General features: G+C 40.2%; 1 long non-coding RNA gene across 1 annotated transcript in view; it reads right to left on the reverse strand.

The window, feature by feature from the left end:
* The window catches only part of LOC144588727 (uncharacterized), a 30,159-nt gene extending 13,411 nt beyond the window's left edge, over nucleotides 1-16,748 (reverse strand). The window contains exons 1-2 of the long non-coding RNA XR_013544412.1: nucleotides 16,073-16,748; nucleotides 15,117-15,198 (exon numbers count right to left, since the gene is read on the reverse strand). This is a non-coding gene — a long non-coding RNA (uncharacterized LOC144588727). The remainder of the gene's footprint in view (nucleotides 1-15,116; nucleotides 15,199-16,072) is intronic.
* Between the last annotated feature and the right edge of the window lie 10,902 nt (nucleotides 16,749-27,650).

Consider the following 27,650-nt stretch of genomic DNA (forward strand, 5'->3'; position numbering starts at 1 on the left):
CTTAGCTTGGCCTTTCAAGAAGGAAATGGTTCCCAGTAGGGCCTGAGAATGGAGCAAGGGTCCATGGGAGTTTCAAAGGAGCCTGGGAGGGATAGTCTCACTGAGTATTATGCTCTACAGATATAGTCTCTAAAACAATTACATCCCATGGTTCCCTGAGACTTCCAAGAACCCTTGCACTGTTCCAAAGTACCATCTTCTTGAAATATGTCAGCAGAGGGTTACATATCAGTTTCAAATGAATGTTGTATCAGTGGCTGGAGTAAAAAGGGTTTAGGAGTGCTGCCCATTGGGCTTGAGCTTCTTAAGCTTTTCAGAAACTGTTCAGGAAGAGCCAGGCATTTCCTCAGTTGACTGACAGCACAGAAACAGCAGGAACCTTTGGGAGCTCCCTCCAAGTGCACCATCTTCACCATTTCTTCCTAATGCTGATGCCCCTTATCCTTCCTCTGCTTCTTCTGCAATTCCTAAGGGAGAAGGAGGGAAACTGACATTGGAGAGGAGATGTAGTCCAGTCATATAATATCTACTTTGCATGGCCATGGTCCCAAATGCAACCACCAGCATCTCCAGGTTAGGTTTCTAGAAAGGCATCCTGATTAGAAGACCTGGACCTCTGCCACGAGTCAGATTTGACAGTACTGGCGGATTTAGACCAATCACTCAATATAATCCTCATACAATACTCAATAGACTCCATTTCTGTTGGGAAATGTGGAATTAATTAAATAATCAATTATTTCCCGCATTCTTGACAAGCAACAGAGGCTTTTGAAGATGCTTGAAAGTAGGGGTGTGTGCAAATACCATCAGTCTGAATTATTTGTCTTAGAAATTACAAGCAATTTGTTTTTATACAGATGGGAGCCTGTACAATTATCCAAATATTTGAAAGCATCTGTACATAATTATATATGGCTGAAAAGTCGGGGGGGGGGGACATGAAAATGTGGAAAATAAAGGGCTCTGACCTGTAGGGGAGGGTGAAATTCAGTGCTATCAACTACAGCTTGACCTCCAATATGCAGGTTAAATTTTTCCTTCTTCCTTCCTCTTCCCTGAGAGAAGCTGTGCTTTTTACTCCTTGCTGAGCTACTGTCCTTCCATGAATCCACCCTGCACCATTGCCCAACTGTCAGCCACCCCTGGCTGCTTTAGATTTTTAAAGTCCCACAAGAGGAAATATATTTTGGGAGTTGTGGAAGCAATAAGAATTAATTTATATTTCTTTTTTTAAAAAGCATCTGCTGATGAATCAATCTGTAAAATCAACCTTCTACAGGTATAGTTGTATGGAAAGGATTTCAGGCTTTTGTGTGTTACCTTGCCCTTGCACATAGACCTAAATCTATCTGGGGGATGCTGGGAGGATAGAAGCTGGGGGTTGCTGAGTATAACAGTCAGAAAAGCTGGAGTGGGTGAATCACAAGCCAAGCTGAACTTTAACATGGTTAGTGTAACCCCCAAATCAGTCAATTTTTTTCAGTCCAGAAGCTTTTGTTTCTAAGCTCAATTCCAACGTTCTGCTGCATTGCTCTACACAAGCCATTCCACATCTCCATTATACTCAGCATAAATCTGTTTGGGGCCCAAACTTAATCCAGCGGTAAGGAGATTGAAAGTGTTATTTCAAATCTTCAAAAGAACTTGGTGAAGGCTGTCATCTCTCCAAGGATGTTTAACAACAGGCTCTATAAAAGTGTTTTCTTCTTCTGTTTATGTGCTGCTGTGATGAAAAACATCTCCAGCCAGAATCTGGAGTATTTATCTTGCGTTAATATTACTTTATGTTAGTGTGGCTATTCACAGAGACAACTTTTTGAGATATTGTTTAAAGCCCCAGGATTCTGAACAGTCTTGTAAACATCCTGTTCACATGAATAATGCACAACACAACACAACAAAACAAAACAAGCAACCCACTTCCTGCTAAATTACTAAACTCTTCTTGGTATGGCTCTAATGTGAGACACTTATATATCCTGCTCAGTCTCACAAGAAATTGTCTCATCTTCTCAAACATGGGAGACGTTTGTGCTAACCATTACCTGTACCTTTAAATTATTCTGTGAGACTTTGCTTTCAGGAGAACCAAATTCATATGCATCTGCCAGTTCAGAACAATTTGCATGCAAGGATTACATAGCCAGGGCCAAGAGCATGGTTTCTCTTCACTAGATTGTGAGGAAGCATCTATTTCTCTCTGTTTATGTGGTGGTTATAACCGTCTCCCAGCAATATGGGAAAAAGCTGAAGGGAAAGAGAATTCATACTACAATTACGCAAACGTGAGTTGTATATGTTTTTCAGTTAAAACTTGCAGAATTGTTTGGAAGCACTTGGTTACAGCAGCCACAATACATGGCTGATTGAAGCCAGTTTTATATACCTGGGCGAAATGAAAAATGACTGAATTTGATTATTGGTAAAATCAAGATCAAGATATAGTCTTTAGTACTCACAAACAGCTTACATGCAGAGAAATGCAAGGAGTTGTTACCAAACTGCCCGGGTTTATACAACAACCCTGCAGAGTCTTCTTTTTGCCAGGTCATTTATGTGCACTTCACAGCCTCTTTCAGTTAGAAAACCGTCTGACCCAGGACAAGTATTGGTTAAAACCAGTGGCGAATGGGGGCGTTGTGAGCCTTCTGTTATCGAGTGAGGCAGGCCTTCTATAAGAATGGACAGGAATATAGCTCTAAACAACTCTTATCAAAATGTATGCAGAACTGATGAATACCCCAGCCAAATAATCTCTTGCCAGAGTGTGAAATTTTGTGCTTAAAACCTCTAGCTATGCAGCAAAAAAGTTCAAGGACCTACATTGCAGAATTAGCTTCAAGTCTCTCCTCAGTAGACCAATCTTACTGTTTGTTCTCATCAACTGGTACTCACTGTCTCAGTGATTGAGATAAAGAATTAAAAAAAAACATTTCCATTTGCTCGGTTCGGAATAGATAAAAACAAGCATATTGTAGAAAAATAATGACTGGTTACATGAACAGAGCTTAACTGTCTAACTAACTGCATACTGACTACATACTAACAGTCTCACTACATGGCTGACTAAATACATACTCCAGCTAACAGACCACCAACTAAAAAAAGGCAGAGAAAAGAATTCTTAAGTAGAGAGATGTTGACCTTGATCTCTTCAAGATCTGAGGCACAGAGGGAAGAACTGACAGTCACCCCAGCCCACAAAGTTCCTTCCTAGCCAAAACCTCTTAAAGACAGCATACAAAGGTTACAATAATTCCAACACAATCTTCTCACCAGATTGCTTTCCTACAAAGAGGCAACACAGGATGGATTGCCTTCTTTTGTTCTTGTATTACAAGAATGATCTGGAAGGGCAAACAATCTTAGACGGCTCTGCATTTTCTTAAACAGAGGCTTCTCAGTTCTTCTTCCTACAACGGAAGTGGCCCATAATATTTCCATTGTCCCTTGGCTTTCTGATAGGAAAACCCAGGTGGGCAAGGTTATGATCATGGCAGAACAGGTTAAGAGGATGGAAGACTGACAAGAAGTCAGGTCATTTTAATCAGTCTGACTAGAAATTATATAAAAAGACCCACAGTTGCCATATTATTTATCTGGGGTGAATATGCTTGCTCTTTCCATCTCTATCTGAAATGCATACTGTATAAGCCTCAGGCCTGGCAGGGATGAGCATGACAGTGGTTCTAGGCCAGAACTCAGGACGGAAAAAGAAGCTAACAGGATCCTTTGGCTAAATCTTCAATTTGGGGAACTGAGGGAGTGTTTCCAGGTCAGAAATAGTGAAAACGGCCCAGATACAGTAGGGGCCAAAGGATCTTGTTAGCTTTGTTTTCTTTCCTGAGTTCTGGCCTAGGACCACTCTAAACCTGTCCTTCCTTAGGATCCTTGTACAATAATTCCTTTACTTTGTTCCAGCTGGAATTCCAAGATACGTAGTCTAACCAAAGTGAGGGCCTGGTCAGTTTTGACCAGGGATAAAGTGGGAGAGGGATTCCCCCCCCCTTTTTCTTTTGGGTCTGTGTGTGCATCCTCACCACTGCTGCCACCTTGCCTCAACCACCTCAGGCAGTGCAGCGCTTGCTCAGCACCAGTGACCTGGCTGCCTTGCTGCTGAGAAGCCAGCTGAGAGGAGCCATGCTAACAAAGTCAGGTTGCTGCCTCTGAACGAGGACTGCACTGCCCGGCTGATCCAGGCAGCGAAGCCTGGTTCTGCACTCTAGGACACAGCATCAGGCTTTGTTGCTTGGGTGAGCTGGGCAATGTGGTGCCTGTGAAGAGGCAGCTACCCAGCTTCTCTGTCTCCAAGAAGCCGGCCCAAAGGAGCTGCGACCGCAAAGTCGCTGCCTCTGAGTAAGGGCCATGCCACCCAACTGCTCTGGGCGGTGAAGCCAGGCACTCTTTCTCCTGCCTCTGCTGCTGCTGATCTTCCTGGTCTCCACTCCTGTTTCTCCCCTCTTGCCATTAAGGCCAATTTATTCCAACAGAGGGGTTTAGATATGCCAAACTGATTGAAATAAATGGCAAGCGATTTAAAACAAATCACTCTCTGGTGAAATAGTATTTTAGGCTGCTTTCAAGAGTAGACTTCGGTCTAGATGGGTGGGGTATAAATTTAATAAATAAAATTAAAATAATAAATACATTCAAAACAAACAAACAAACAAAAACAAAATGCTTCGCTGGCAAAATAATCCATGGATGCATTTACATCATGGAGACACTTTATTTTAATTTTTTTTTTTAAAGCCAAACCCAATTCAACAGAGGTTCATATTGTCAGTGGGCTCAGTTTCTGAGGGTAGATTGGGCTCTTTACCACCTATAATCTATTGTCTGGAAGTTTTTTTCCCACATAACGTTAGCTCTCCAATCTACCCCTTCCTTTCCTTTGTTGCATGAGTGTGGTTTAGGAAAAGATCCTTCTTTCCTTTCCTCTTCTTATCCTTCTAACACCTTTGTAAATAGTTTCCTCAGGCACAGAAGAACTTTGCAGTAACAGCCTGAATCTCATAACCCTCCCAGCAGTACAAGTTGGCTTCTTCTGAGTCTATATATCCTCGTATTCATTACATTCTTTTCGCTGAATCTTTGCTATTCTCCAATATAATCTTTATGCATATTTTAATTCTTGTGTTCAGTAAAAATTCCCCTGTTGAATAGCTCTGTGTGAGTGTGATACACTCAGCTTAATCTGTGCCAAGAGATGCAGTATTACTATGGTTCAAAGATCCCTTATTTAGACATGTCTTTGAACATGAGGGAGTTCATACATGTGTTCTGAGAGCATAACAGGTAACAGAGTTCAAGTAGTTAAGTTCAAGGAATTAACTTATTGTCCTTCTGGCTGGGCATTTTTGTAGAAGAAACAATCTTAAGGAGCTCTCATGTGCAGGTCCTTGCTGGATTCAAGAAGGGGTGAAAGAAAGGAAGAAAACAAAGGAATAGAGAGAGATGTCTTACAAGCCACAAAGCCAAACTAAGGGAAATATTTCCTTTTATCCTTAAACCTTTCTTCCTCTTCCTGTGTGTGAACAAACCCATTCCCACAATGTTCCAAACAGCAGGCTCATCTGATCGAGCCCAGTGTTTAATCCCCCAAAGTTCTTTTTCTTCCTTTTCCTTCCGTCCATCTCCTCCTCCTCTTTCTCCTTGTCTCTGAAAACTTCAGGAACTTTTGAAGAAACTTGTCTTCCTGGATGCTGCCATTAGCAACCCAAACGCCTGTATTAGTAGGAATGATATTTTCCTGAACGAGACTCTACTGTTTGAAATGTGAAATATTTTTACCTTGGCAAATAATAATTCTAGATGGGGTATTTTCACTTCCTCAGTGAAGCCTGTTATGGATTTGCTACACGCTCAAACACTATTCACTTTTGAAAAAATATTTGGATTTTTTTTTCTCCTTTACAGCTTTTCGAACGCAGCTACTCGAAATTCATTTTTGAGAAGTTTCCCATTCTATTTCCCTGTTAAGTACCCTTTTGCAAAAGTATTTTCACCGTATTTGATTGTCACATTGCTGCTGCTTTGGCCCTTCTGATGTTTTCCTTCAACATCTAGGGAGCAAATTCTCTCCGGCATTATATAAGCGGTTGAGCTCAAGAGAATTTGGTCCAGCATTTTCCATCAAGATTAGAAAGCAAGTGAAGCAGCAAAAGACAATTAAGCTAGTGATGCACTTGCGATCTGAAGTATTCAAGCAACGTGAATGCTGGCATAATTCAGTTCTTACTCGCTAGGCATGCAAATAAATCAACTTTAATGTCAATAAAGTCAGCAATGACAGATTTTATCGCTAAGATATAACTAAGCACTAATGACTGGGAAGAAAGCAAGCAGCTCCCAAGAGCTGAAGTGGTATTTTATTTTGTCCTATGTGAAGCCAAGGGTAACTGAAAAGCCTGGCCTTTTCCCCCCTCTATTATTAACTGCAAATCATTCTTGTCGTGTTAGAGAGCTGATTGTTTTTTCAAGTATTATTCACCATTAGACTGTGACTCACAATATGACCTCCTTCAGAGGTGCTAAAGTCCATTTCCAATTAGCTTCTGCTTATTACCGAGATTCACTTTCTGCATGTTAGAGTCCTTTTATCATTCAACCCCCAAATTATATATTCCCCCATTTCCAAGGGGTTGTTTGACTTCTATATTCATGATTGAAAGAGAAAAGTTTTTAGATAAGTTTTTTTAAAGGTTGACAACATTCCATATCATTAAAGGCTGAAGATAGGAGACTATGTATTTTTAAAGTGTGGCATCTGTCCAACCAAAATTATTTTTGCTGAGTAAATCCTACTGAAATAACTGGTTCTTAAGGGAGTCGTGATGAACTCATCCTATAAAATAATGTTGCAACTTTAGCCTGGCTATCGTTAGTTCATTGTGTGTGTTTAGTTCAGTAACGAGAGCCAATCTGTATCCTAGGTCAATTTGCAATTATGTAATGTGTTGCAATTCCAGAGCTGAGAACAAATGAATTATTTTTAAATTAATTAGATTAATATTTTAACTTTTGCCCAAAGAGGGCTGAACACAATTAGGATAGTGATGTAATTTAATTAGTCTGTAATTAAATTAAAATAAAACATTAAAATTAAATGTGTTTAATTAATTAGGCCATGAAATATTTGAATGCCACAGTAAGAAAGGGCAGAGCTGATCATGGCAACATGAGCTGTGGAGATCATAAAGTAAAAACTCTATGTGTGTAGATGTAAGAGTGTGAAAGAAAAAGAGGATACCATATTAATCAACTCCCTTATACAGGTCAATGGCAATCAATGGAACTCAAAACAGGAAGGGCTATGCTTTTTCAGATTGCTTTCATTGATTTCATTTTGCTATAGAAAAACATGTGCCAAGACTATCAGTGTTGATTCGGAGTAATGGGGGGAAAAGAAAGAAGAGATGTGTAGGATCAGGTTGGGTGAGCTAGATTTCTTGTGGCAGAGCAGATTGGAGAAGATGAGAACAAACAAGACATTCCAGATTTACATACCTCTTTTCTACCCTTCCCCTCAACCACAGTACCCCAAATATAATGTGCTGGTGGGAATGGGGAGGGGGAATGGAAGAGAGGCACAACAGGTCGTTGAGATTTTAGAGGTTGCCTGCCACCAAGAGCTTCGGAGATGAACACATTCTCATCAAGAATGGGCTGAAGATAGTTTGACAAGAATATTTCACTCTCTGAAGCCCGACTGACAGATAACGCAAGACACAACACTGAAACAGAGATAGAAAATAAATCCTGCTACAAACCCAGATGCCAACTGCCCCCACATCTACTTTGGCAACATAATTACAGGCCCCAACAATGCCACACATAACAGCAGGGCCTGTTTACTTGTTCTTCTGCAAACATGATCTGTGGCATCCATTGCCTTTCTGCACTCTACATAGAACAAACAACACAATCTCTACACAAATAAATTAATGGGCATATGTTTAACATCAGGAATACCAAGACACAAAAATCTGTTTCAGAACATTTCAATCTCTTTGGATGACATTAAAGTCGCCATTTTGGGGGGGGGGGAACACTACAAAATGAGATTTGAAAGAGAAAACAGCAAGGGCAGGATGGAGGCTGGACACCCACTTGAAAGGACTGAATATCAATCAAACATTCTTAAGTCATTACCAAGTGTAAAACTCTCCATTGATCCCCACAGTTTGTCACTTAGGTCAACTATGCTATTGTTCCCTTCTAGACTGATAACTAGCAGTATTAACTGACGGATAGCCTATTCCATTACTACAAAATCATTGTCACTTTGTCCATTATCTGTACCCCCCCCCCATGGTCATGGGACCATTTGTAAATATGACAGCCCTATAGTCTCATTCTCATGTCTGAGGAAGTGGATTTGATCCATAAAAGCTCATATAGCAGTTAATCTAAAAGGTGTTATGAGGAAAGGCTACAGCATTTGGGGCTCTTTAGTCTTGGGGGGGCATGACTCTAGCCTTACCTAACTATTTAGGCATATAAAATTATGCAGGGGGTGGATAAAGTGGATAGAAGGAAGCTCTTTCCCCTCTCATGCAATAGCAGAACCAGGGGACAAATTTAGTGTTGGGAGAGTGAGAACAGACAAAAGAAAATATTTCTTTATCCAGCATATTGTTAGTCTGTGGGACTCCTTGCCACAGGATGTGGTGATGGCATCTGGCCTAGATGCCTTTAAAGGGGGATTAGACAGATTCCAGGAGGAAAATTCATCTCAGGTTACAAGCCATGATTGGGATAGACAATCCCCAGGATTAGAAAGAAGGTACCTCAAAATGCCAGATGCAGGGGAGGGGTATCAGAAGACAGCTATCTGGTTGTCTCGTGTGCTCCCAGAGTAACTTGACTGGGCCTCTTTGAGATACAGGAAGCTGGACTAAATAGGTCCTTGGCCTGATCCAGCATGGCTCTTCATATATTCCTATGTATTATGTTTTTGTCTCTTGCTTTTTTGGTTGTTTTTGTTTCTTTTTGTAATCTGATATGCTTGACAGATTAACACAGCTACTTCTTTGGAAACCTACTAAACAAGTTAGTCTGGCCAGCACATTAAATCCAGCAGTCAGAGAGATAGAGTCTAATCAGTTCCACACTGTCATTCAATGCATTTATGAAAGAACTGACCACAGAGGTGTTCAGAAATCAAAGGGTTGTCTAATAAAATATATCACAATGTTTGTAAAAATTGGCCAAAGAAAAGGGGGGAGGGGAAAAGTGCCCTGGACCTATTTTACATAATTTTTGGCTATCTTGCTTTTTGGCTCTCCCTGTGAAGAAGTTGATGGCCCTTTCACAGATACAGGCAGCTCCTGGGAAGAGGAATTAAAACTAACTAATCATTAGTGTTGGAGAACTTGGTCTTCATTAAATGCTGTGAGACTCAGTAATCTTGAATGTGCATTGAAATTGAAACTGGAGTTTTTGAGGCGCTTGGCATTTCCTGCACACTTCCAGAAAGAAAGGAAACTCAGACAGAATATATTTGTTAACAGCTAAGGATTATTTTAGAGAAGGCAGGTTTGTGACACTTTCAGGTAGGCCGCAAGGCTAATGGTTTGGTGTCTAGACTGGGGTTAATGAAACAATGGGACAGGAAAATATTCCTTGGCAGGTGGGGCCCAATGCTATTCTTTATTTCTCCATGTGCCAATTTCTTCATAATGCAGCTATCTTTAATCAAAGTTCCCTCAAGACCAGGAATGTTGTACAACATCACAGAATATGTCCAAGGGGGTAGATTTACCCCTACTAAATATACCAAACCTTGCACAAAACAAAATAAAAAATTAGCACACCAGGATGTCAAATATAACAGATTGTTTTGAAGGGATTCATGTTGGACTCAAGCTTCAGTTCACTGATGGTTTATACCAGAGCAGTTTTCTTCCCAATGATAGAGTTACTCCCAGTTACATTTTATTTCAGGATTGCAGCCTTTAAGATGATGGATTCAAGAATCTTTGATACATTGACTAGATAAATACATTTGTTTATTGTTTTAAAACACTACCCAGGCATGCTAAAAACAAGCAAACCATCGAGGTGTTGACGAAATTACCGGTACCACTTTGGATGATCTGAATTCATATAATGATTCTTTTTTCTTGTGCCAGTGGAAAAAGGCACCATTTGATGCTATGCAAATTACATTTTTTTCTCCCAGTGGGATATGTTTTACAATGTCCGATTGCCATGTTTCAGTAGTTTTGGCTGATGTTCAACAAATGTCTGAGCAGCTAATAATGCACTTAGTCCTGTTCATACACCCATCTGTCTATCACATCTGCCTATTGCCATAAAAAGCTATTATTAAGTAACAGGCCATTTCTCAAACATTCACTTTGTATTCCTTGTCATTTTGTGTGAAGGTAAATAATATCTCTGGTCACAACCATTTTAAATTTGTAAATATAATCCAGGGTAAATAAAGAGTTTTCTGAAAATAAAACAACAACAACAGGCAGACCCACCATTTCTTTTAGTATTTGGTTAATGACATTTTAATCTATCAAATCGGCATGTTTGCCAGCAAGCACTCATTGAAACAGTATGCCAACATAACAACAAAAGAAACCATTCTGCTATGGAAACCACATAGAAAACAAAACCTTAGAAACCACTGTTTCTAAGGAGGTTGGGAAATTATTTTAATTTACGTAAATTAGGATCTGTTTTCCACACTGAATTTTAAAATCAGGTGCTATTGTACAGGTACAGAAGTATAGGCTGCTATCTATCTATTTATCTATCTATCTATCTATCTATCTATCTATCTATCTATCTATCTATCTATCTATCTATCTATCTATCTATCTATCTATCTATCTATCTATCTATCTGTCTGTCTGTCTGTCTGTCTGTCTGTCTGTCTGTCTGTCTGTCTACAACCCTGCTGCATTTCACATAATAATGAAAAATGTGGTTGGTTGAAAAAGTGTGTGTGTGTGTGTGTGTGTGTGTGTATTGCAAATTCAAATGCAAGGCAAGAATAAGAGTTAAAATGACAGGATGGAAACTACTTACAGAAGAATGGTTTATGTTTCTGCTTACTTTCTCTTGTGCAGATACAGTGGGGTCTTGACTTGAGAACTTAATCTGTATTGGAAGGCGGTTCTCAAGTCAAAAAGTCTGTAAGTCAAGTCTCCATTGACCTACAGTGCATTGAAAACCGATTAATCCCGTAACAGGCCATTTTTGTTCCATTTTGGTTTTTTTCTGGTCTGTAAGTCAAATCTCAGTCTGCAAGTCAAACCTAAATTTTGCGGCCAGAGAAGTCTGTAACTCAAAAAGTCTGTAAGTCAAGCCGTCTGTAAGTCAAGGGTCCACTGTAATAATCTTAAAATTTTAAAACTGGAGAGCTGGAAGGAATGTTATGGATCATAGTGTTCAGCCCTGTCAGGAAGATGCAGTGGGGAACTGAACTCCCAACATCTGAAGGTAAGGAAGCATGGTTGCATCTGGCCAACTGACCAGAGAACGGACAACTGAAGTGTTGATTTAAGACCCTCGGCCAATGTGCTGCAAGATTGTTGTAATTCATTTGCTTCTATATATCATTGTATAAATCTGTAATTCAGTTATTTAAAAAACCTTGAGTCCAGAAATGTGGAATACTATCTCTATGTATGATTCAGACCACCAGGAAATGGACCGATATTACTGCACAAACCTCTGAACTATCCATGCCCATATTGTCAGCAGGGAGAAAATTGCAACGCTTTTAACAGAAAAGGGCAGCCTGAATTTTAAGGAAACCAATGTCATCAGTCAGCATGGTCTACAACAGTGGCTCTCAAACTTGGGTCCCCAGATGTTCTTGGACTACAACTCCCAGAAATCCTGGCCAGCAGAGAAAGTGGTGGCTTCTGAGAGTTGCAGTCCAAGAACCCCCAAGTTTGATAACTTCTTGTGCTCAATACCATTCACAAAAGGACAGTGTCCACAGTTTCACTTATCCATGGTCTGAAAATATTAAAACTATGAAATAAAAACCCAGAAAAACATATCTATACATATTTTGATGATGTAATTACCAGAGCAGGCAACTACAAAAAACTAGAGACATTGCTATGTATATGATGGGATATTTTGGAAGTCAAAAACCCATATGGTTCCTTTTAAGGAGAAATACAGGATAAATATATTTTGAATAAATAATAAACAAATAATATAGTCATCACACATCAGAATTGACTCAATGGCACATGCATCTTAGGAGCATTTTTTTAAATTACTAAGCAATTGCACAGTGGTAAGACAGGTGAAATGGTTACGATAGGAGAAAGGTTTAACTCCTCCATGGCCAAACAGACTTTAGATTCATGCTTGCAAGGGGATATATATAGGAGGAGTTAAACCTTTCTCCTCTTGAGAGACAGCTAATTAGGCCTTGATTGACAGGGTCAAAGGTTTGAATTGCCCCAGACACAAATCTGATTTCCCCTTTGAAAACATGTCAGGAGGCCATTCTCAGAAATTGTAATAGAAAGTTTGCCGAAAGCACTTTTGTCTAGGACAAAACACAATTCCTTTCATATGTTGGGGGAAATACTTTGAATATGCCTTACAAAATTGTATACTAATTCCCCGCACATACATGGCAAAAGATCCCACTTTCTGGAAGATGGACACTCCATTACTTTCTGTGAAGTAAAGCTTTTTTATAAACTCCATTTCATATTGGTTTAGTTGCCTTGCAGCTTTTTAAATATCTCTCTCCTCCACCCATTCAGCTACAATGTAGGCTTTGCAGAAACTTTTCTTTCTGTCAAGTCTGTAGCATGCATGCTTAGTTTTACAATCAATTGTTGTTTTGACTTATATATTACCCCTTAGTGCTAAAGCACGTTCTGACCAGTTTACAACATAATTATGCAAACAATGTCCTGTCCTCCACAAGCTGGGTAATCATTTTACCAACTTTTCAAGATTGGAAGACTGAGTCAGCCTAGAACCAGCTATCTGAATCCATTGGGATTGAACTCAGGTCTCAAGAAAAGGCTTGACTGCAGTACTGCAGTTTAACTGCTTCACCATGGGATTCTTGGTTAAATTGCTGTTTTTCCCTTTTCTAGGATCAATATTTCATCCCTTACAGCCTGGATTCTTTCCCAATAAAGAAAAACAATTATTTTCTTTTAAGGCAACCAAGATTGATCTTTTCAATTCATGTAAGCTATTTTAAATGTGGGACAGTTTAGAGTCACCTCTTTTTTGAACAGAGGGAGAAAACAGTTTTGCTTTGAAAAAAATCATAACTCAAAACCCATACAAACTTCCCCAGTTTGGTACAAGCAAGACCTGTTACAGTCTGCTACAGTTATGACAAATTTGGTGTTTAAAGCCCAGTTTAAAAGTTGTAAGTTTTGTTTTGGCACTGTACATAAGACAAAAGGGACAATTTCTAAGCAAAAGAATTAATGGACACAAATCAGACATCGGGAATGGCAACAAAGAGAAACTCATTTCACATCATTTTAATTTACCTGGATATTCTACACATGATCTAAAGGTGGCCATTCTGGGAGAAAAGAAATCAGGACAATAATTCAGAGACATGTGAAATAAAATATAAACACATGCTAGATACCCTTGCCTGGGGTAATTCACATATCATTGTGATGTGTGAATTACCCCAGACAACCTCCCATAAAGAAAATGTTATTAGCAGCTGTAAAAGGCCAGTTTCCTCCATATAATTAACATTCATGTTATTGTACCATTGGTATTCATGGCTCTTACATCCTTCATAGCATAAGCTTCAGTGGAATAAACCTGTATATGAAAGAGGCTATCACCCCACTGTTAAATATCCCTTGACTTGCTTACTAACCAGCCAGCCATGATCTCACGTATAAATATTTGCCAGGTTATCTCTCTCTCTTATGTCCATAATAAGCTTGTCCACAGAAGCTCCCATTAAAGTATAACAATTAGTCTTTAAGGTCCCACCATGTTTTTGCCTTTTTTGTTCTTTTATTTTTACTTTGTTTATTTTGTTTTTACCTATAACCCTCATTTTTAGTACTCCGTTATAGAATACTGATTTGCTCTGTGACACAATATCATCATTGCATTCTCATGCAGATATAATTCTAGGCTAAGAGGGTTCTGTTTTAGAATCACCAAGTTGCTGCATAAGTTATGCACAACAGCTATAATATGGAGAACGTGAAGATAGCTAGTGATCACATGAATTTTCACTAGAGGATAAGGGAGATCTTTCTCAGTTTTGTACCTCAAGTCCACCAGAAAAGAACTTCATTTCATGTTGCCTAATGTGTCCGCTTAGTTCCTCCTGGTCAAAAATGTCTCCAGGTTTCCTGCCTTGTGCATACTATTAGCCACAAAGAGGCAACAGGAGGAGAACAACTTGTCATGCATGTCCTTTTAGGAATTTAGCCAAGAAAAGAATGGTCAAGAAGGAAAAGATGGAAACTAGCTTCACAATCTCATAGCAAAAATTACCGTATTTTTCGCACCATAAGACACACTTTTTCCCCACAAAACAGGGGGGGTGGAAAGTCTGTGTGTCTTATGGAGCGAAGAAAACAGATTATATTTTCCTGTTTTCTTCTCCTAAAAAATCGGTGCGTCTTATGGAAAGGTGCGTCTTATGGAGCGAAAAATACAGTAATACCTGCAAGAAAATGGAAAGGCTGGGAGCTAGTTAAATGAAATGAAAACATCCACTTGTGGGTCCTTAAACTAATTGTTTAATAAAGTGGTTGCATTTTTAAAGGATAAAAGTCTCACCTCGTTGTTACAGGATCTGGGTGTGAAATAACTTAATAAGGATCCATTTCAAAATGAGCTTAATAATGTGATAGTAGTATGTCTCTCTCCCATATATTGGTAACCATGGGGATGTAAGCAGTTGCAGGCAGGGTGGAGTGGGTGGAGCAAAAACAAACAAACAAACAAACAAACAAACAAAAACAGACCTGCATAGTTGTGTCATTACAATTCGAACAATTGTGGACCAATCCAGTGCAGTGGCACAAAATATATTTGGAGCTCTGTAGACAGGACTATGCGAAATAGTAGTCCATCTTCCTATACCAAAAAAATCTGTGATGGAAAGCACTCACAGCATGTCACTCCCTTGTGAGGCAGACGAAACACCCATGTTTCTATCCAATCAGCAGCTCCAATATCTTTTTTCTTCTTCCTCTAGATAAAATACAATTTCCAAAGGTTACAGGACATCGAGAGATAAAATCTCCTAATTTTTCAGGGCAGGCAGCCAACTTTCCTCTCCTGTATTCTGAAAGGCACAAGTCCAGTAAAGCTGACAGGGAAACTAAATAGGTAAAGCTACAGCAACACTAGCAGCAGAGCACTGGCTGGTGTGGGCCACCTGGGAGTTGTCAGGCTTGAATAGAACAATCTAATCAAGCCTGATCATTCACATGGAAATGGCTCCTGCCAATATCATGAAGTGGCTTCATAAAAACAAGTGAACTGCTTATATACTGCCCCGTCGCAGTAAGCAAGCACTTCAAGGTATTGGCAAATGAATCACTTCCCATGCTCAGCAGAGGGCAGGGAAGTGAGAAAATATTTTTGGACTGCATATAGAATATTTTTGATGTGCTGCATTAGTTATTTTAAATATATATATATATTTTCCTTGCTTTCTCTTAAAGGTTTGGTCAAGAAACTGCCTGCAGCTGAAGCCACCACACTTTTTAAAGCTGTGCCAGGGAAACAACCAAGGTCACTGCAAAGGTATTTTGGTCCTTCCTGAAAGTGTAGCTTCAGCCAATTACTAAAAAGCCACACTGCAAGCCTCAAGTCCAAATGAGAATAACATGGTTATCTAAAGCAGTGGTCCCCAACCTTGAGCCTCCAGATGTTCTTGGACTATAAGTCCCAGAAGCCTTCACCACCATCCCTGCTGGCCAGGATTTCTGGGAATTGAAGTCCAAGAACATCTGGAGGCCCAAGGTTGGGGACCACTGATTTAGAGGATACAAGAAGAGACAAGAAGGAAAGGCAAAAAAATGTTTTAAAAAATAAGCAAACTAAAACATAGCTTACTAACCTTGCTTAATTAATTGGTCCTATGAGGTTGATAGGACTTCTGTATGAAAGAAGGGTTTGGCAAAGTTCCTTGTGTGGACCACAGTTTTCTGAATTGTCAGGCTCAGAAGAAAGAATAGAAATAGAAATAGAGAGAAGTCCCAAAGCAGAATGAAACAAAAAGAAGAGGAATAAAATAAAATAAATTATAAAATAATTTATTATAAAATATATAAAATAAAATATTTTTTATATTCACCAATGCGAATACATTAAAATAAAATACTTGCCCTCACTTTGAATCAAAGGAAGAAACAGGAAATGCTAGCTTTTAGAGGCATAAAGGGAGCAATCCATTTCAAAGTTGGTAAACACCTAAAACAAATGCCATTTCACTTTGTAATGTTTCCTATATTTCGATACGACACTGTCAAATGTGCCTGGCTTACGAATCTTATAGACGGCAATGAAAATATATATATATGATTTCGAACAAATGGTGCTGTTGCCTCTTCTTTTTAAAAAAATCTCCTCTTGCAAAATGGGCTCTGTCCTTGTTATCAACTAGGAGATTTGACAAGCTGGAACTTTGACTGTTTTCATTATTTGCCCTGGCAGCCTGCATGCTTAGGCTTGTCAGACCATCTTCCGCAAATGATTTCTTGAAAGAAAGGAAAGAAAAGAAAAGAAAAGAAAAGAAAGGCATCTTTAAACGGTGGCAAGCTTGCCAGGCTGAACGGACCCAAGAAGCAGGCAACGCTTTTGTAGTCCACCAAGGGCATCCTGTCCTTCCCTTTTCTGTGTACCAAACAAACTGTTAAAAGAACAAGAGGCACCGTTAGAGAGATAACAAGACTAAAGAACTAGCAGCATGTGTTATGCATGATAGCAGCAGCAGTCCTGGTTCCAGTCCAAACTACCAAGTATATATTGGATGCTCTGAATCGGAGATTGAGAAAACAGATGCTGGTAAAGAAAGTCAATGTTTCTCAGGCCTTCCATAAAATAAATAAATAAATAAATAAATAAAAAGAGTGGGTACCTTTCTATCTTCTCTGAAGGGTTATAAAGAGAATGGCTACACAGATAAATGGGCCATTTCCTTTACAACAGCAACAGCAGAAGATGCTGCTTTGTATTCACCTTTTCTTTTTCCCAGTCTCGTCAGCTCTGTCAACAAAAACAAGCTGAGCCAATTTCTTTTCTCTTCAATCCTTGCATCAAATCCCTTGGAATCTCATCAGTCAATAACTTATCACCCAGTGATTCACAGCCAAAGTTGTCTGTGGGGGCGAGCTGTCTCTGCTGAAAAGTGGGCACCATAATATAGTCGGCTGCCTTGATTTGCCATTGTCTTTCTGGCCCCATGTGAAGCAGGATGTAGAAGGGGGAGAGCGAGTGTGATGTAGTGGATACAATGTTGGACAAGATTTGAATCTGGGTTCAAATCCCCACTTGTCAATGACACTTCCTGGGTGGCCTTCTGTCTGTTGTGTTCTCTCAGCTTGTCTTACCTTACAGAGTTGATGTCAGGATACAAGTGGGAAAGAGAGAGCTATGTTGGCTGTTGTGGGTTTTTCGGGCTCTTTGGCCATGTTCTGAAGGTTGTTCTTCCTGATGTTTCACCAGTCTCTGTGGCTGGCATCTTCAGAGGACTGGAGTAGGAACTCTGTCCATGCTCTGTTGCTGTTTGTTGGATAGTTGAGTGTTTATTGCTGTGGGAACAGCTTTTGTCCTTTTCAGGAGATAGGGTGATCAGCATGTTTTTGTTGTGATAAGGGGGGAGAGACTATCTGTCACTGTGATTGATGGGTGTTGTTAGCTGGTCTTTTTTTGTGCAACGATCCCTGGTCCTTGTGGCTGGATAGAAACAAAGGGTTCAGAGGAAGGTGACTAAAATGAGGGACATAAAAGATAAGCTTGACAAGGACAGTTTGTAGATACTAGTTTATGATCAAGAACAGAAGATTAAGGATGAAAGCAAAGCATGGGTGAAAGCAGAACTTGAAAAATATCTTTTTTGGGGTGGGTTGGAGGACTAGAATTAGTATAGAATACTATTCTTCAAATATCTAGGTTTGTGAAGTCTCAGGCAGCCCTCAGCCACCAGGGCTAGCTAAAAGTTCAGTGAATTGCTTCCCCCCCCCCCCCCCGGTCTGCAGGCTAGGAGACAAATCTCAGGGTGACTGTCACTGGAGGAGGACAACGTCTGTTTTGTATGTGGGCAAACATTTCCAGTGATTCACAACTGGCGCCACTTACATAATGCCAAGAGAGATGGGCACAAACCGAACCACGAACCAGAAAAAATCCACGAACTGGGCTGGTTCATGGTTCAGTTTGTGGATCAGTTTGGGGATTCTGTTTTGCCGAAATGAAATGAAGCACCAAACAGTTTTCCTATCAGTGCTTCATTTTGTTTGGCAAATGGGGATGTCTGACCAAGCCCCTTCCACTGCCCCATCATCTCCCCACCTTATCTTGAGGCTGCTTCCTCCACCATTCCTGCCACTGTAATTCTCACAGGAAGCAGACCCTGGTCCGCTTTGGAGGTGCATGTGCCTGCTGCTCAGCTGAGTAGCTGGCGTGTGTGGAAGCGGCAGGCACAGCTTCAAGGACCCTGGCTCTTTGCAAAGTCCTGGTTTTCCAGTTTGTGCCCAACTCTAAATGCCAGGAGCAAGGGAAGGACTAGAGAGATAGGTAGGTTGTGCATGTACTTGATCTCATCCTGCCTTGTGGAACCATGCATGGTGTGGAGTAATAGCATTACAAGATGTGAGACTTCTTATTCTACAGTTTTGTTTCTGCATCTTTCCCATTCTTTTGTTTGGTGCCTGATCCTTTGGGGGTTTGCTCCTCCCTGCCTGCTTCTCTTTTCACTGCCTCTTCTGCTGTCTGATCTGCCTTTCCTCTTCTGCTTTCCTCTGCACTTACCTGCTACAATCCCTTTTGCTAATGTTGTCTCCTTGTGAGTTGGGGAAAATAAAGCAGGGGAGAGCAAACTGGGGAACAGAGCAAAAGGCAGCCACGAGCAAAGAAGTGGGAAAAGGAGACACCAGAAAAAAAGTAAAGGGGCAGAAGGGGGAGGGCAAAATGAGAGCCTAGAAAAAAATGGACCAGACAATGCAGAGAAGGCAAGCGAGAGCAAAAACACAGTGACAAAGCCATTGAAAAAATACAGCATTAGGCAAAAATATTGTATGTACACACATGTGTCATGGGCCACAAAACCACTTCCAACTTTTGATACTAATAAGGTTTCAAGATACGTGGAATATTCAAGGTGTGGTTTACCATTGCCACCCCTTCAGTGATTTTTCCCTGGTCAAGTGAAAATTTGCATTCTCTTCTGTAATCCAGGGATGACTTGAAAGTTCTCTAACAGAGATGTCTAATTACCTCACTACTCCAAATTCCAACAGTTGGTTGGTACCAACAGTGCTACCAAACTTCTGTAACTGTATAGAGCAGACAGCTAACCCATATTGTGGAAAGTTACTTTTAAATTGAATACAATTTATGCCTTTTTGAAGACATACATAATTGAGCAGTGGTGAGACCCAGAGGACCTTACTGCCATGGATCAGTTATGGAGAACATCAGCATGTCAATACATTCATTTGCACTGGAAGTAATTTTTCAAGCTCTGGAGAAATGTAAAGAATGTAGATTGCTGAGAATGTAAATGAGTGCCAAGAAAGCTGCATGTTTCACTAAGGAAAATAAAGAGATGAAAACAAGGCCATTTGGCATTTTGGAATCAGTTGTGTTTCTTTTTTATTTCCATAATTATTGTTGATTATGATAACTGATAATTTCAGTAAGTTCTGTGATATAGTTAATTGGTCGAAGTCATTTAGATGCTCTTTTATCTGAAATGTTCTTAATTAACAAAGAACATTTAAATAAATTAACATAATATTGAAGGTCAGACAAATATTAGATACGGTTTTGTGCACTGTTATGATAGGACTTCTGCAGTTGATCAGGAAATAGCAGTTAATTCTACCATATGGATTTAAATGAAGGAAATGGTATTTAGTTCAAATCAAAATAGCAAGATTTCCTGAAAATCTGTCCATAGCTATCATACTCTTCCATTTTCCTAATACTGTTACCATCTGTTCTGATTCAGACAATATTTAATTATATGTTACATCAATCCACCATTTTTCTTCTTTCCTTCATCACAATTATGTGTTGCTTTTCTCCAGTGAGTTCAAGGTGGTATACACTGTTGTCTTCCTACAACCCTATGAGGTAGGTCAAGGTTGAGAGAGAATAACTGGCTCAAAATCACCTACTGAATTTAATGTCTCACTAGACAAAAGAAGCTGGAACTCTCAAATCCCAATCCCACCAATATATCACAAATGATCTCTTTATAGTTGCCCATATCATCCTGTTTGTGTACAAATTAGAAATCTGTGTATTTACAGGGGAGTGGAGCTTCCATTGATGCATGATATGAGCAAGCTATTAGCCCTCTTCATGTCCACACATTGGTGTGGATGAGTAAACTACCTAAGTCAAATACAGCAGGGCCCCATATCTGCTTGAGATCAGTTCCAAGGCCCCCCCTCCTCACATGGATGCTGAAAAATGTGGGTTATAGCAAATGCTATTTTGATAGTTAATATTATACATAGCATGCTCTGGCTATCTCTAGTGGTCAGATCTGGTAACTTCACCTTTAGAAATATATATTTCTAAGATTTTTCTTTTTTTAATATTTTCAGGTTGAGGATAAGTGAATCAGTGAATACTGATTCTGTGGATAAGGGGGTACCGAGATGTCTGCTGCTGTGCCTTGCCCGGAGAACCTGACACAATTTCAGCCTGTGACATCAGCTGAGGTCGACACGGTACTTGATCACTGTAGGGCCACCACCTCTTCATTAGATCCTTATCTGGCCTGGCTGATGAAAGCGGCTAGACCTGTAACAGTAGAATGGACTACTGCCATTACCGATGGGTCTTTTCTTGATGGCAGGGTGCCCTCAAGGAATCACTCATTAGACTGATTCAGAAACAGCCCAACTTGGGAGTGAATGACATAAACAACATTGTCAATGTTCCTTTTATAAGGTGGAGAGAGTGGTGGCTGATCAGCTTCAGGCACTTTTGGAGGAGACCAATGCCCTCGATCCATTCCAGTCTGGGTTCAGGTTGTGTCATGGCATGGAGATGGCACTGGTCGCCCTGTAAGATGACCTTTTGAGGGAAACCAATAAGGGCAAAATGTCCTTGTTGGTCTTCCTCGACCTATCAGTGACCTTTGATACTGTAAACCATGGTATCCTCCTGGGGAGGCTTTCTGAGTTGGGGATTGGAGGTCAGGCCTTCGTGTGGCTCCGGTCCTTCCTGGAGGGCCATGTTCAGACAGTGTAGCTTGGGGAGATGTTGTCCACTCCCTGGACGCTTAACTGTGGAGTCTCACAGCGCTCAGTCATCTCCCCAATGCTATTTAATATCTATATGAGGCCGCTGAGGGAGTTAATCAGGAGTGGCCTGGGTTGCCAGATGGGGAGTGTAGAAATTAAACAAACAAACAAACAAACAAACAAATAAATAAATAAATAATCACCTGCTTTATGTGGTGTAGGTACACTAACAGGATTTCTCCAGAGAGAAGAGAAACATGAAAAGGAAAATGTAATAACTAAATAAAAATTTCAGTCAGTGGGTTTAATTGAACTTACTTCAGGAAATGTGTAATGCATGCTTGAAGTTAATGTAATAAAGGTATATTCAAATTCCACTATCTTTTTTTTAAAAAACAAAGGCCACCTTACTTACCCTTCCATAACGAGATGTTATGCTCAACTTTCAGGATACAGGTAGCAGCTATGGTTCTATTACTGTTTTTAGAGAAAACTCAGGGCATCTAATCTGGATTAAGTTCCTAATAAAGGGAGTGAGGTTCAATTACGGGTCACAATATGCATCAGCCCCTGCTTTGCCCTCATCCCATGAATGCTAGTGCACATTGTACAGTATTTTCCAACATATACCTTTTATTCCTCTACTCCCTCATGGCCTTCTACTTACAACAGAAGCATCCATTCACCCACAATAAATGTGTAACTTAGAATGCATGCATGATACTAGTCTGTCAGCCCAATTTTGCCCATACCTTGTCAGAGGTGGAAGGTCAGAGCCCTCTCTTGCTTTACTCTTAACTTGTTCGAGTGTTTCTGTGTGACAGAAAGAAAGAAAAAGAGGGAATAGAGGAAAGCATAAGTATTGTGTGTGAAAGAGAGTAAGTACTCTCTCCCCCATCACTCTGCCTGTAGTTGTTTTTATGTGCCTTCAAGGTGTCTCCAACTTATGTTGACCTATGAATGGGCAATTTTACTTACCTTCTGACTATTGCCTCCTCGTAGGACTTCAAAGCACCAAGCGACCTAAGTTGTTAATGTTATTGTTGTTTTGTTGTTAAGTGGTGTCCAACTCTTCGTGATCCATGGACCAAAGGATGCCAGGCCCTCCTGTCTTCCACTGCCTCCTGGAGTTCGGTCAAATTCATGTTGGTTGCTTCGATGACACTGTCCCACCGTCTCATCCTCTGTCGTCCCCTTCTCCTCTTGCCTTCACACTTTCCCAATATCTGGGTCTTTTCCAGGGAGTCTTCTCTTCCCATGAGATGGCCAAAGTATTGGAGCCTCAGCTTCTGGATCTGTCCTTCCAGTGAGCACTCAGAGCTGATTTCCTTCAAAATTGATAGGTTTGTTCTCCTTGCAGTCCAGCACCACAATTCAAAAGCATTATTTCTTCGGCAGTCAGTCAGCCTTCCTTATGGTCCAGCTCTCACTTCTATACATTGCTACTGGAAAAAACATAGCTTTGACATATGCGGACTTTTGTTGGCAAGGTGATGTCTCTGCTTTTTAAGATGCTGTCGAGGTTTGTCATCGCTTTCCTCCCAAGAAGCAGGCGTCTTTTAATTTCGTGGCTGCTGTCACCATCTGCAGTGATCATGGAACCCAGGAAAGTAAAATCTGTCACTGCCTCCATATCTTCCCCTTCTATTTGCCAGGAGGTGAAGGGACCAGTGGCCGTGACCTTACATTTTTTTGCTGTTGAGCTTCAGACCATTTTTTGAGCTCTCCTCTTTCACCCTCATTAAGAAATTCTTTAATTCCTCCTCACTTTCTGCCATCAGAGTGGTATCATCTGCATATCTGAGGTTGTTGACATTTCTTCTGGCAATCTTAATTCTGGCTTGGATTTCATCCAGTCCAGCCTTTTGCATGATGTATTCTGCATATGAGTTAAATAAGCTGGGGGACAAAATACATCCTTGTCGTACTCCTTTCCCAATTTTGAACCAATCAGTTGTTCCATAACCAGTTCTATCTTTTGCTTCCTGTCCCACATATAGATTTCTCAGTAGATAGATAAGGTGGTCAGGCACTCCCATTTCTTTAAGGACTTGCTATAGCTTGTTGCGGTCGACACAGTCAAAGGCTTTTGCATAGTCAATGACGCAGAAGTAGATGTTTTTCTGGAACTCTCTGGCTTTCTCCATAATCCAGTGCATGTTAGCAATTTGGTCTCTAGTTCCTCTGCCCCTTCGAAATCCAGCTTGTACTTCTGGGAGTTCTCGGTCCACATACTACATACCTTGTAGGATTTTTATCATAACCTTGCTAGCATGTGAAATGAGTGCATGTTAATGTAGCCTTTCCCAAAGGTGCATAGAAAGAATAATTATAAGAAATCGGTTTTAAAATGTATTTCCACAGAGTAAAATAATTAGAAGGTTTATCTGTACAGGATGCCTGTGAATGTTCATGCATCCACCTTCCTTCTAATCAAATACTCCCAACAATTATCCTGCTTTTTAAAAGTATTAAACTTCTAAAATTGATTGGATAACATTGGAACTGCTATTTGCTTTTGAAAAACAGGCTGGATGATTCCAGTTTTATTTCCCATAGAGTGAGTAAGCAAAGAAGTGACAATGGCATCTCTCGTCAAGAATCTTGCCTGTGGATGATAGCATTTTCAAAATGCAGAGTGCATTACCTTGGAAAGAAATTAAAAACCATGTTAATGTTGCCATCTGGGATTTTCTCCAAACTTTGAAGGTACTGTGCAGAGCAGAGTTTTGGGGCAGTGCTGATGAATGGGCAGTTCAGTTTGAGAACGGTAAGTCAGGATTGTTTTTTTCCTCCTTATTTAAGAAAAATTATTTCCAGATCCTTTATTTTGTTTAATAAAAGATGAAAGAAAAGGAGAGCATAAAGAGATGGAATTAGCTTTTTATTTTTTGCTCGGTTCTGTTTTGTTGCTGTGTCAGCCTTATAACAAATAAGACTTCAGATCCCCAGAGATGAGAGCTTATGTTTAAGTATTAATATCCTTGATATATAAACGTACACAACATTATGGGTCTTTCTTTCCCTTCTTTACAATATATATATCCTTAATAATATCACCCTACAAGCCCAGAGTGCCAAATAAGATCATCTCATTAAATAGATATTTTTGCTAATTAGCATTTATTATTTCCTCTTTGTCTCAACAACCTTTTCCTGGGCAGATTTTCTTTCATTAGGATTCTTATACCCACTAATGCAAAGCCTTGAATTTGATGCTTGCTTTGATTCTTGCTCGCTCCTCTTTAATGATATACTTACAATTATTGAAAAGACCTTGCAAAGATAAGGGGGAAAAATTGCCACATTGCTAGAATAATTTGGACAGTATGCATTAATTTCATTTAACCTCTAGACTCAATTAACAAACACCAGAGAAAATTCTGTTAATCGTGATTTTCTTTTTCCCATTGCCTTGACCATCATCATTAGATTTTTCACAGACAGTTTTTGCTGATCTAAAACCCTTATCCAGCTGGCCAAACCTTTTACTGGATCCTTCCACATCCACGGCCATAATTTGGAATCATTAGTTTTCTGGATTACCATCCTCCAAAGCCACCAACCAGACAGACTGGCTAGGGAATTCTGGAATTTATAGTCCAAAAAAATAATTTTTACAAGGTTGAGTCATGGCTACACAGTCCCAGTCTTGCCAATTGCTACCATGGGAAAAGTGGTAGTATATGAGTCCCTGAACTAGCAATAAGACCTGACTTATGTACAATCATGAAACCAAGCCGTAGAGAGCAGATTACTTTCCTAGGTAGCAAACTACCAGGGGATCTGCCCAACAGAGTCACAAAACAAGTGGCAGGAGATTTAAGAGGCCAGTGTTCGTATTGCTGTAGCAGAAGAGGATAGAGGTGCAGTTTCTAGCCACATCTCTAGTTTCTGGAATGCATCATATATGAAACTTCTCAATCTGTCTCAAACTATTAGTTTGGAACTTGAGCAGCCACTGTGTAGCTGCTGCCACAACCCATTGTGATTCTTGAAGCAGAATCATGTGGACTAGGGAGAAAACATGTTGCATTTAGTTGAAGGAGGCCAGGAATGCTGGGTCACTGCCTCCAAAAAGACACGGACTGGTGTGTGAGCGGCTACACTGACTTGCAACATATGGACCACATTCCTCTTCCTGCCTGAAAAGACTGAAATGTGTTATGAAAGCCATCTCCACAGATTTGAAGGGCTGCCACAGAGGGTGGAACAGGCTTGCTTTCTGTGCCCCAGAGGTAACACCCGAACCAATAGGTTTAAAGTACATGAAAGGAAATTTCGACTAAACATTAGGGAGACCTTCCTGAGATTAAGAATGTTTTAACAGTCGAATGGACTACCTTGGAAAGTGACAGGTTCTCATTCACTGGATGTTTTTAAAGAGAGATTGAATGTCTGAGGTGCTTTAACTTGGATTTGTTTCATTTGTATGGTTTGTAATTTGTGTGAACATTCTGGACCACGTCAGTCTTACACTTAGTCCCTGAATAGGGAAATGGAGCTCGTATCAAGATGTAGAAAGCAAGCAACATTTTACACCCTGCACAAGAAAGTTTTTTTTATATATATAGCCCATGTATCAGCTATTAGGTGCTATGTCAGACTAGGAATAGCATATCAGCTGACATAAACACCAAATAGCTAGGTATGAGTAGTGGAACTTTTGCTGCATCATTGCTCCAGTTCCTTTCAGCCTGACTCCTCAGTTCAGGCCCTGCCTCAAACTTACTTTGCCTCTATAGTTTTACACATCTGGAGATCTGTCTCAGCTTTCAGCATGCATACAGAGATGCACACATGTGGATATATACATGCACATACGATTTTCTCCAGTCCTACCAAGACTTGTTAATCTACAATTTTTTGCATGTTTGCTTGTGGGTGACCCAGCATGGAGATCTCAAAAGAGCTCCATCTAGGTGGGAGGTCTCTCCTCACTGACGGTAGTGTGACCAGCAATGATAATATGGGACACCTGACAGTGCTGTGTTTTGAAGGAGAAAAATAGATGTTCCTTCCAGCTGTTCCAAGTATAAACATGGATTTTAAAGGGAAGTTGTGGGTAATTGATATCTAGTTTATGGGGGAAACTGGAAGATGAATTCAACTTCTTTATCATGTTCCTAGGAATGAAGGTAAGAACATAAGAAGCTGCCTAGCCCTGAGTGAGACCATTGATCCATCTCATAGCCCAAGGTGTCACCTATGACTGTCAGCAGCTTTACAGACTTTCAGGCAGGAATTTTTCCAGGGCTTCCTGAAGATGCCGTGGATTGTATCTCAGACCTGCATGCAAAGTATGTCCTCTATTACTGAGCTATGTCTTTCCCCAGTACTCCAAGATGTCTGCATTGCTTTTCAGTGCTTCCATTTGTAAGAGACTTGGGATTGTTCAGAATGATTTTTCAGGCATATCTCTCCCCAAGTGGCTCTGTAAAAGCTGAAGGAATTGTATATAGGGGGAAACAGTTTAACTGAGTCTTGTCTAATCGTGCCTCCAAGTGTTAACGGAAATTATTATGAGCTCCTAACTTTGGAAATTCTAGAGCCTATTTGGTGTAGTAGTGAACATAGTGATGAACTATAAGTCAAAGGATTTGGGTTCAATTCCTTGCTTAATTATGGAAACTCATTGGGGCAATGGTAAACAACTGGTTAAATATTATACATAACTTGATAACCTTCTTATGGTAGCTGTAAGTTGGAAGCAATGACAAAAACTTTTGCATATGGGCCAGAAAGGTGGGAAGATGATTAATTATTTCATCCTCCACCTGGCTAGAGTAGTTGGGATCATGAGGAAAGGTGAATTAACCTTGTTGTTAAGGAACTTAGAGAGATGTGAAAAAGATAGATGCAGACAGCATACTTGGGACTTAAATGAAGCTCTGGAAGATTTCAGGGCATATTTTGGGAGTGTGAATGCTGTCAACTACCAGCGATGCTCAACTTCAAATAAATGTAAAGACAACAAAATGGCATGTCTTCATTCAAAGGAGACAGAGACAGAGTAAGAACTGCAACCCTCTGAAGCCTCTTTCTTTAGAGAACTGGGTTCTGCATAACTATATGTTTTATGAAGTATGTTCTTTCTGTATTCGTGAAGGCTTTCATGGCCGGGATCTAATGGTTGTTGTGGGTTTTTCGGGCTCTTTGGCCATGTTCTGAAAATTGTTCTTCCTAACGTTTTGCCAGTCTCTGTGGCCGGCATCT

The sequence above is a fragment of the Pogona vitticeps genome, chromosome 1 (genome assembly GCF_051106095.1).
Source record: "Pogona vitticeps strain Pit_001003342236 chromosome 1, PviZW2.1, whole genome shotgun sequence".
Taxonomy (NCBI): domain Eukaryota; kingdom Metazoa; phylum Chordata; class Lepidosauria; order Squamata; family Agamidae; genus Pogona; species Pogona vitticeps.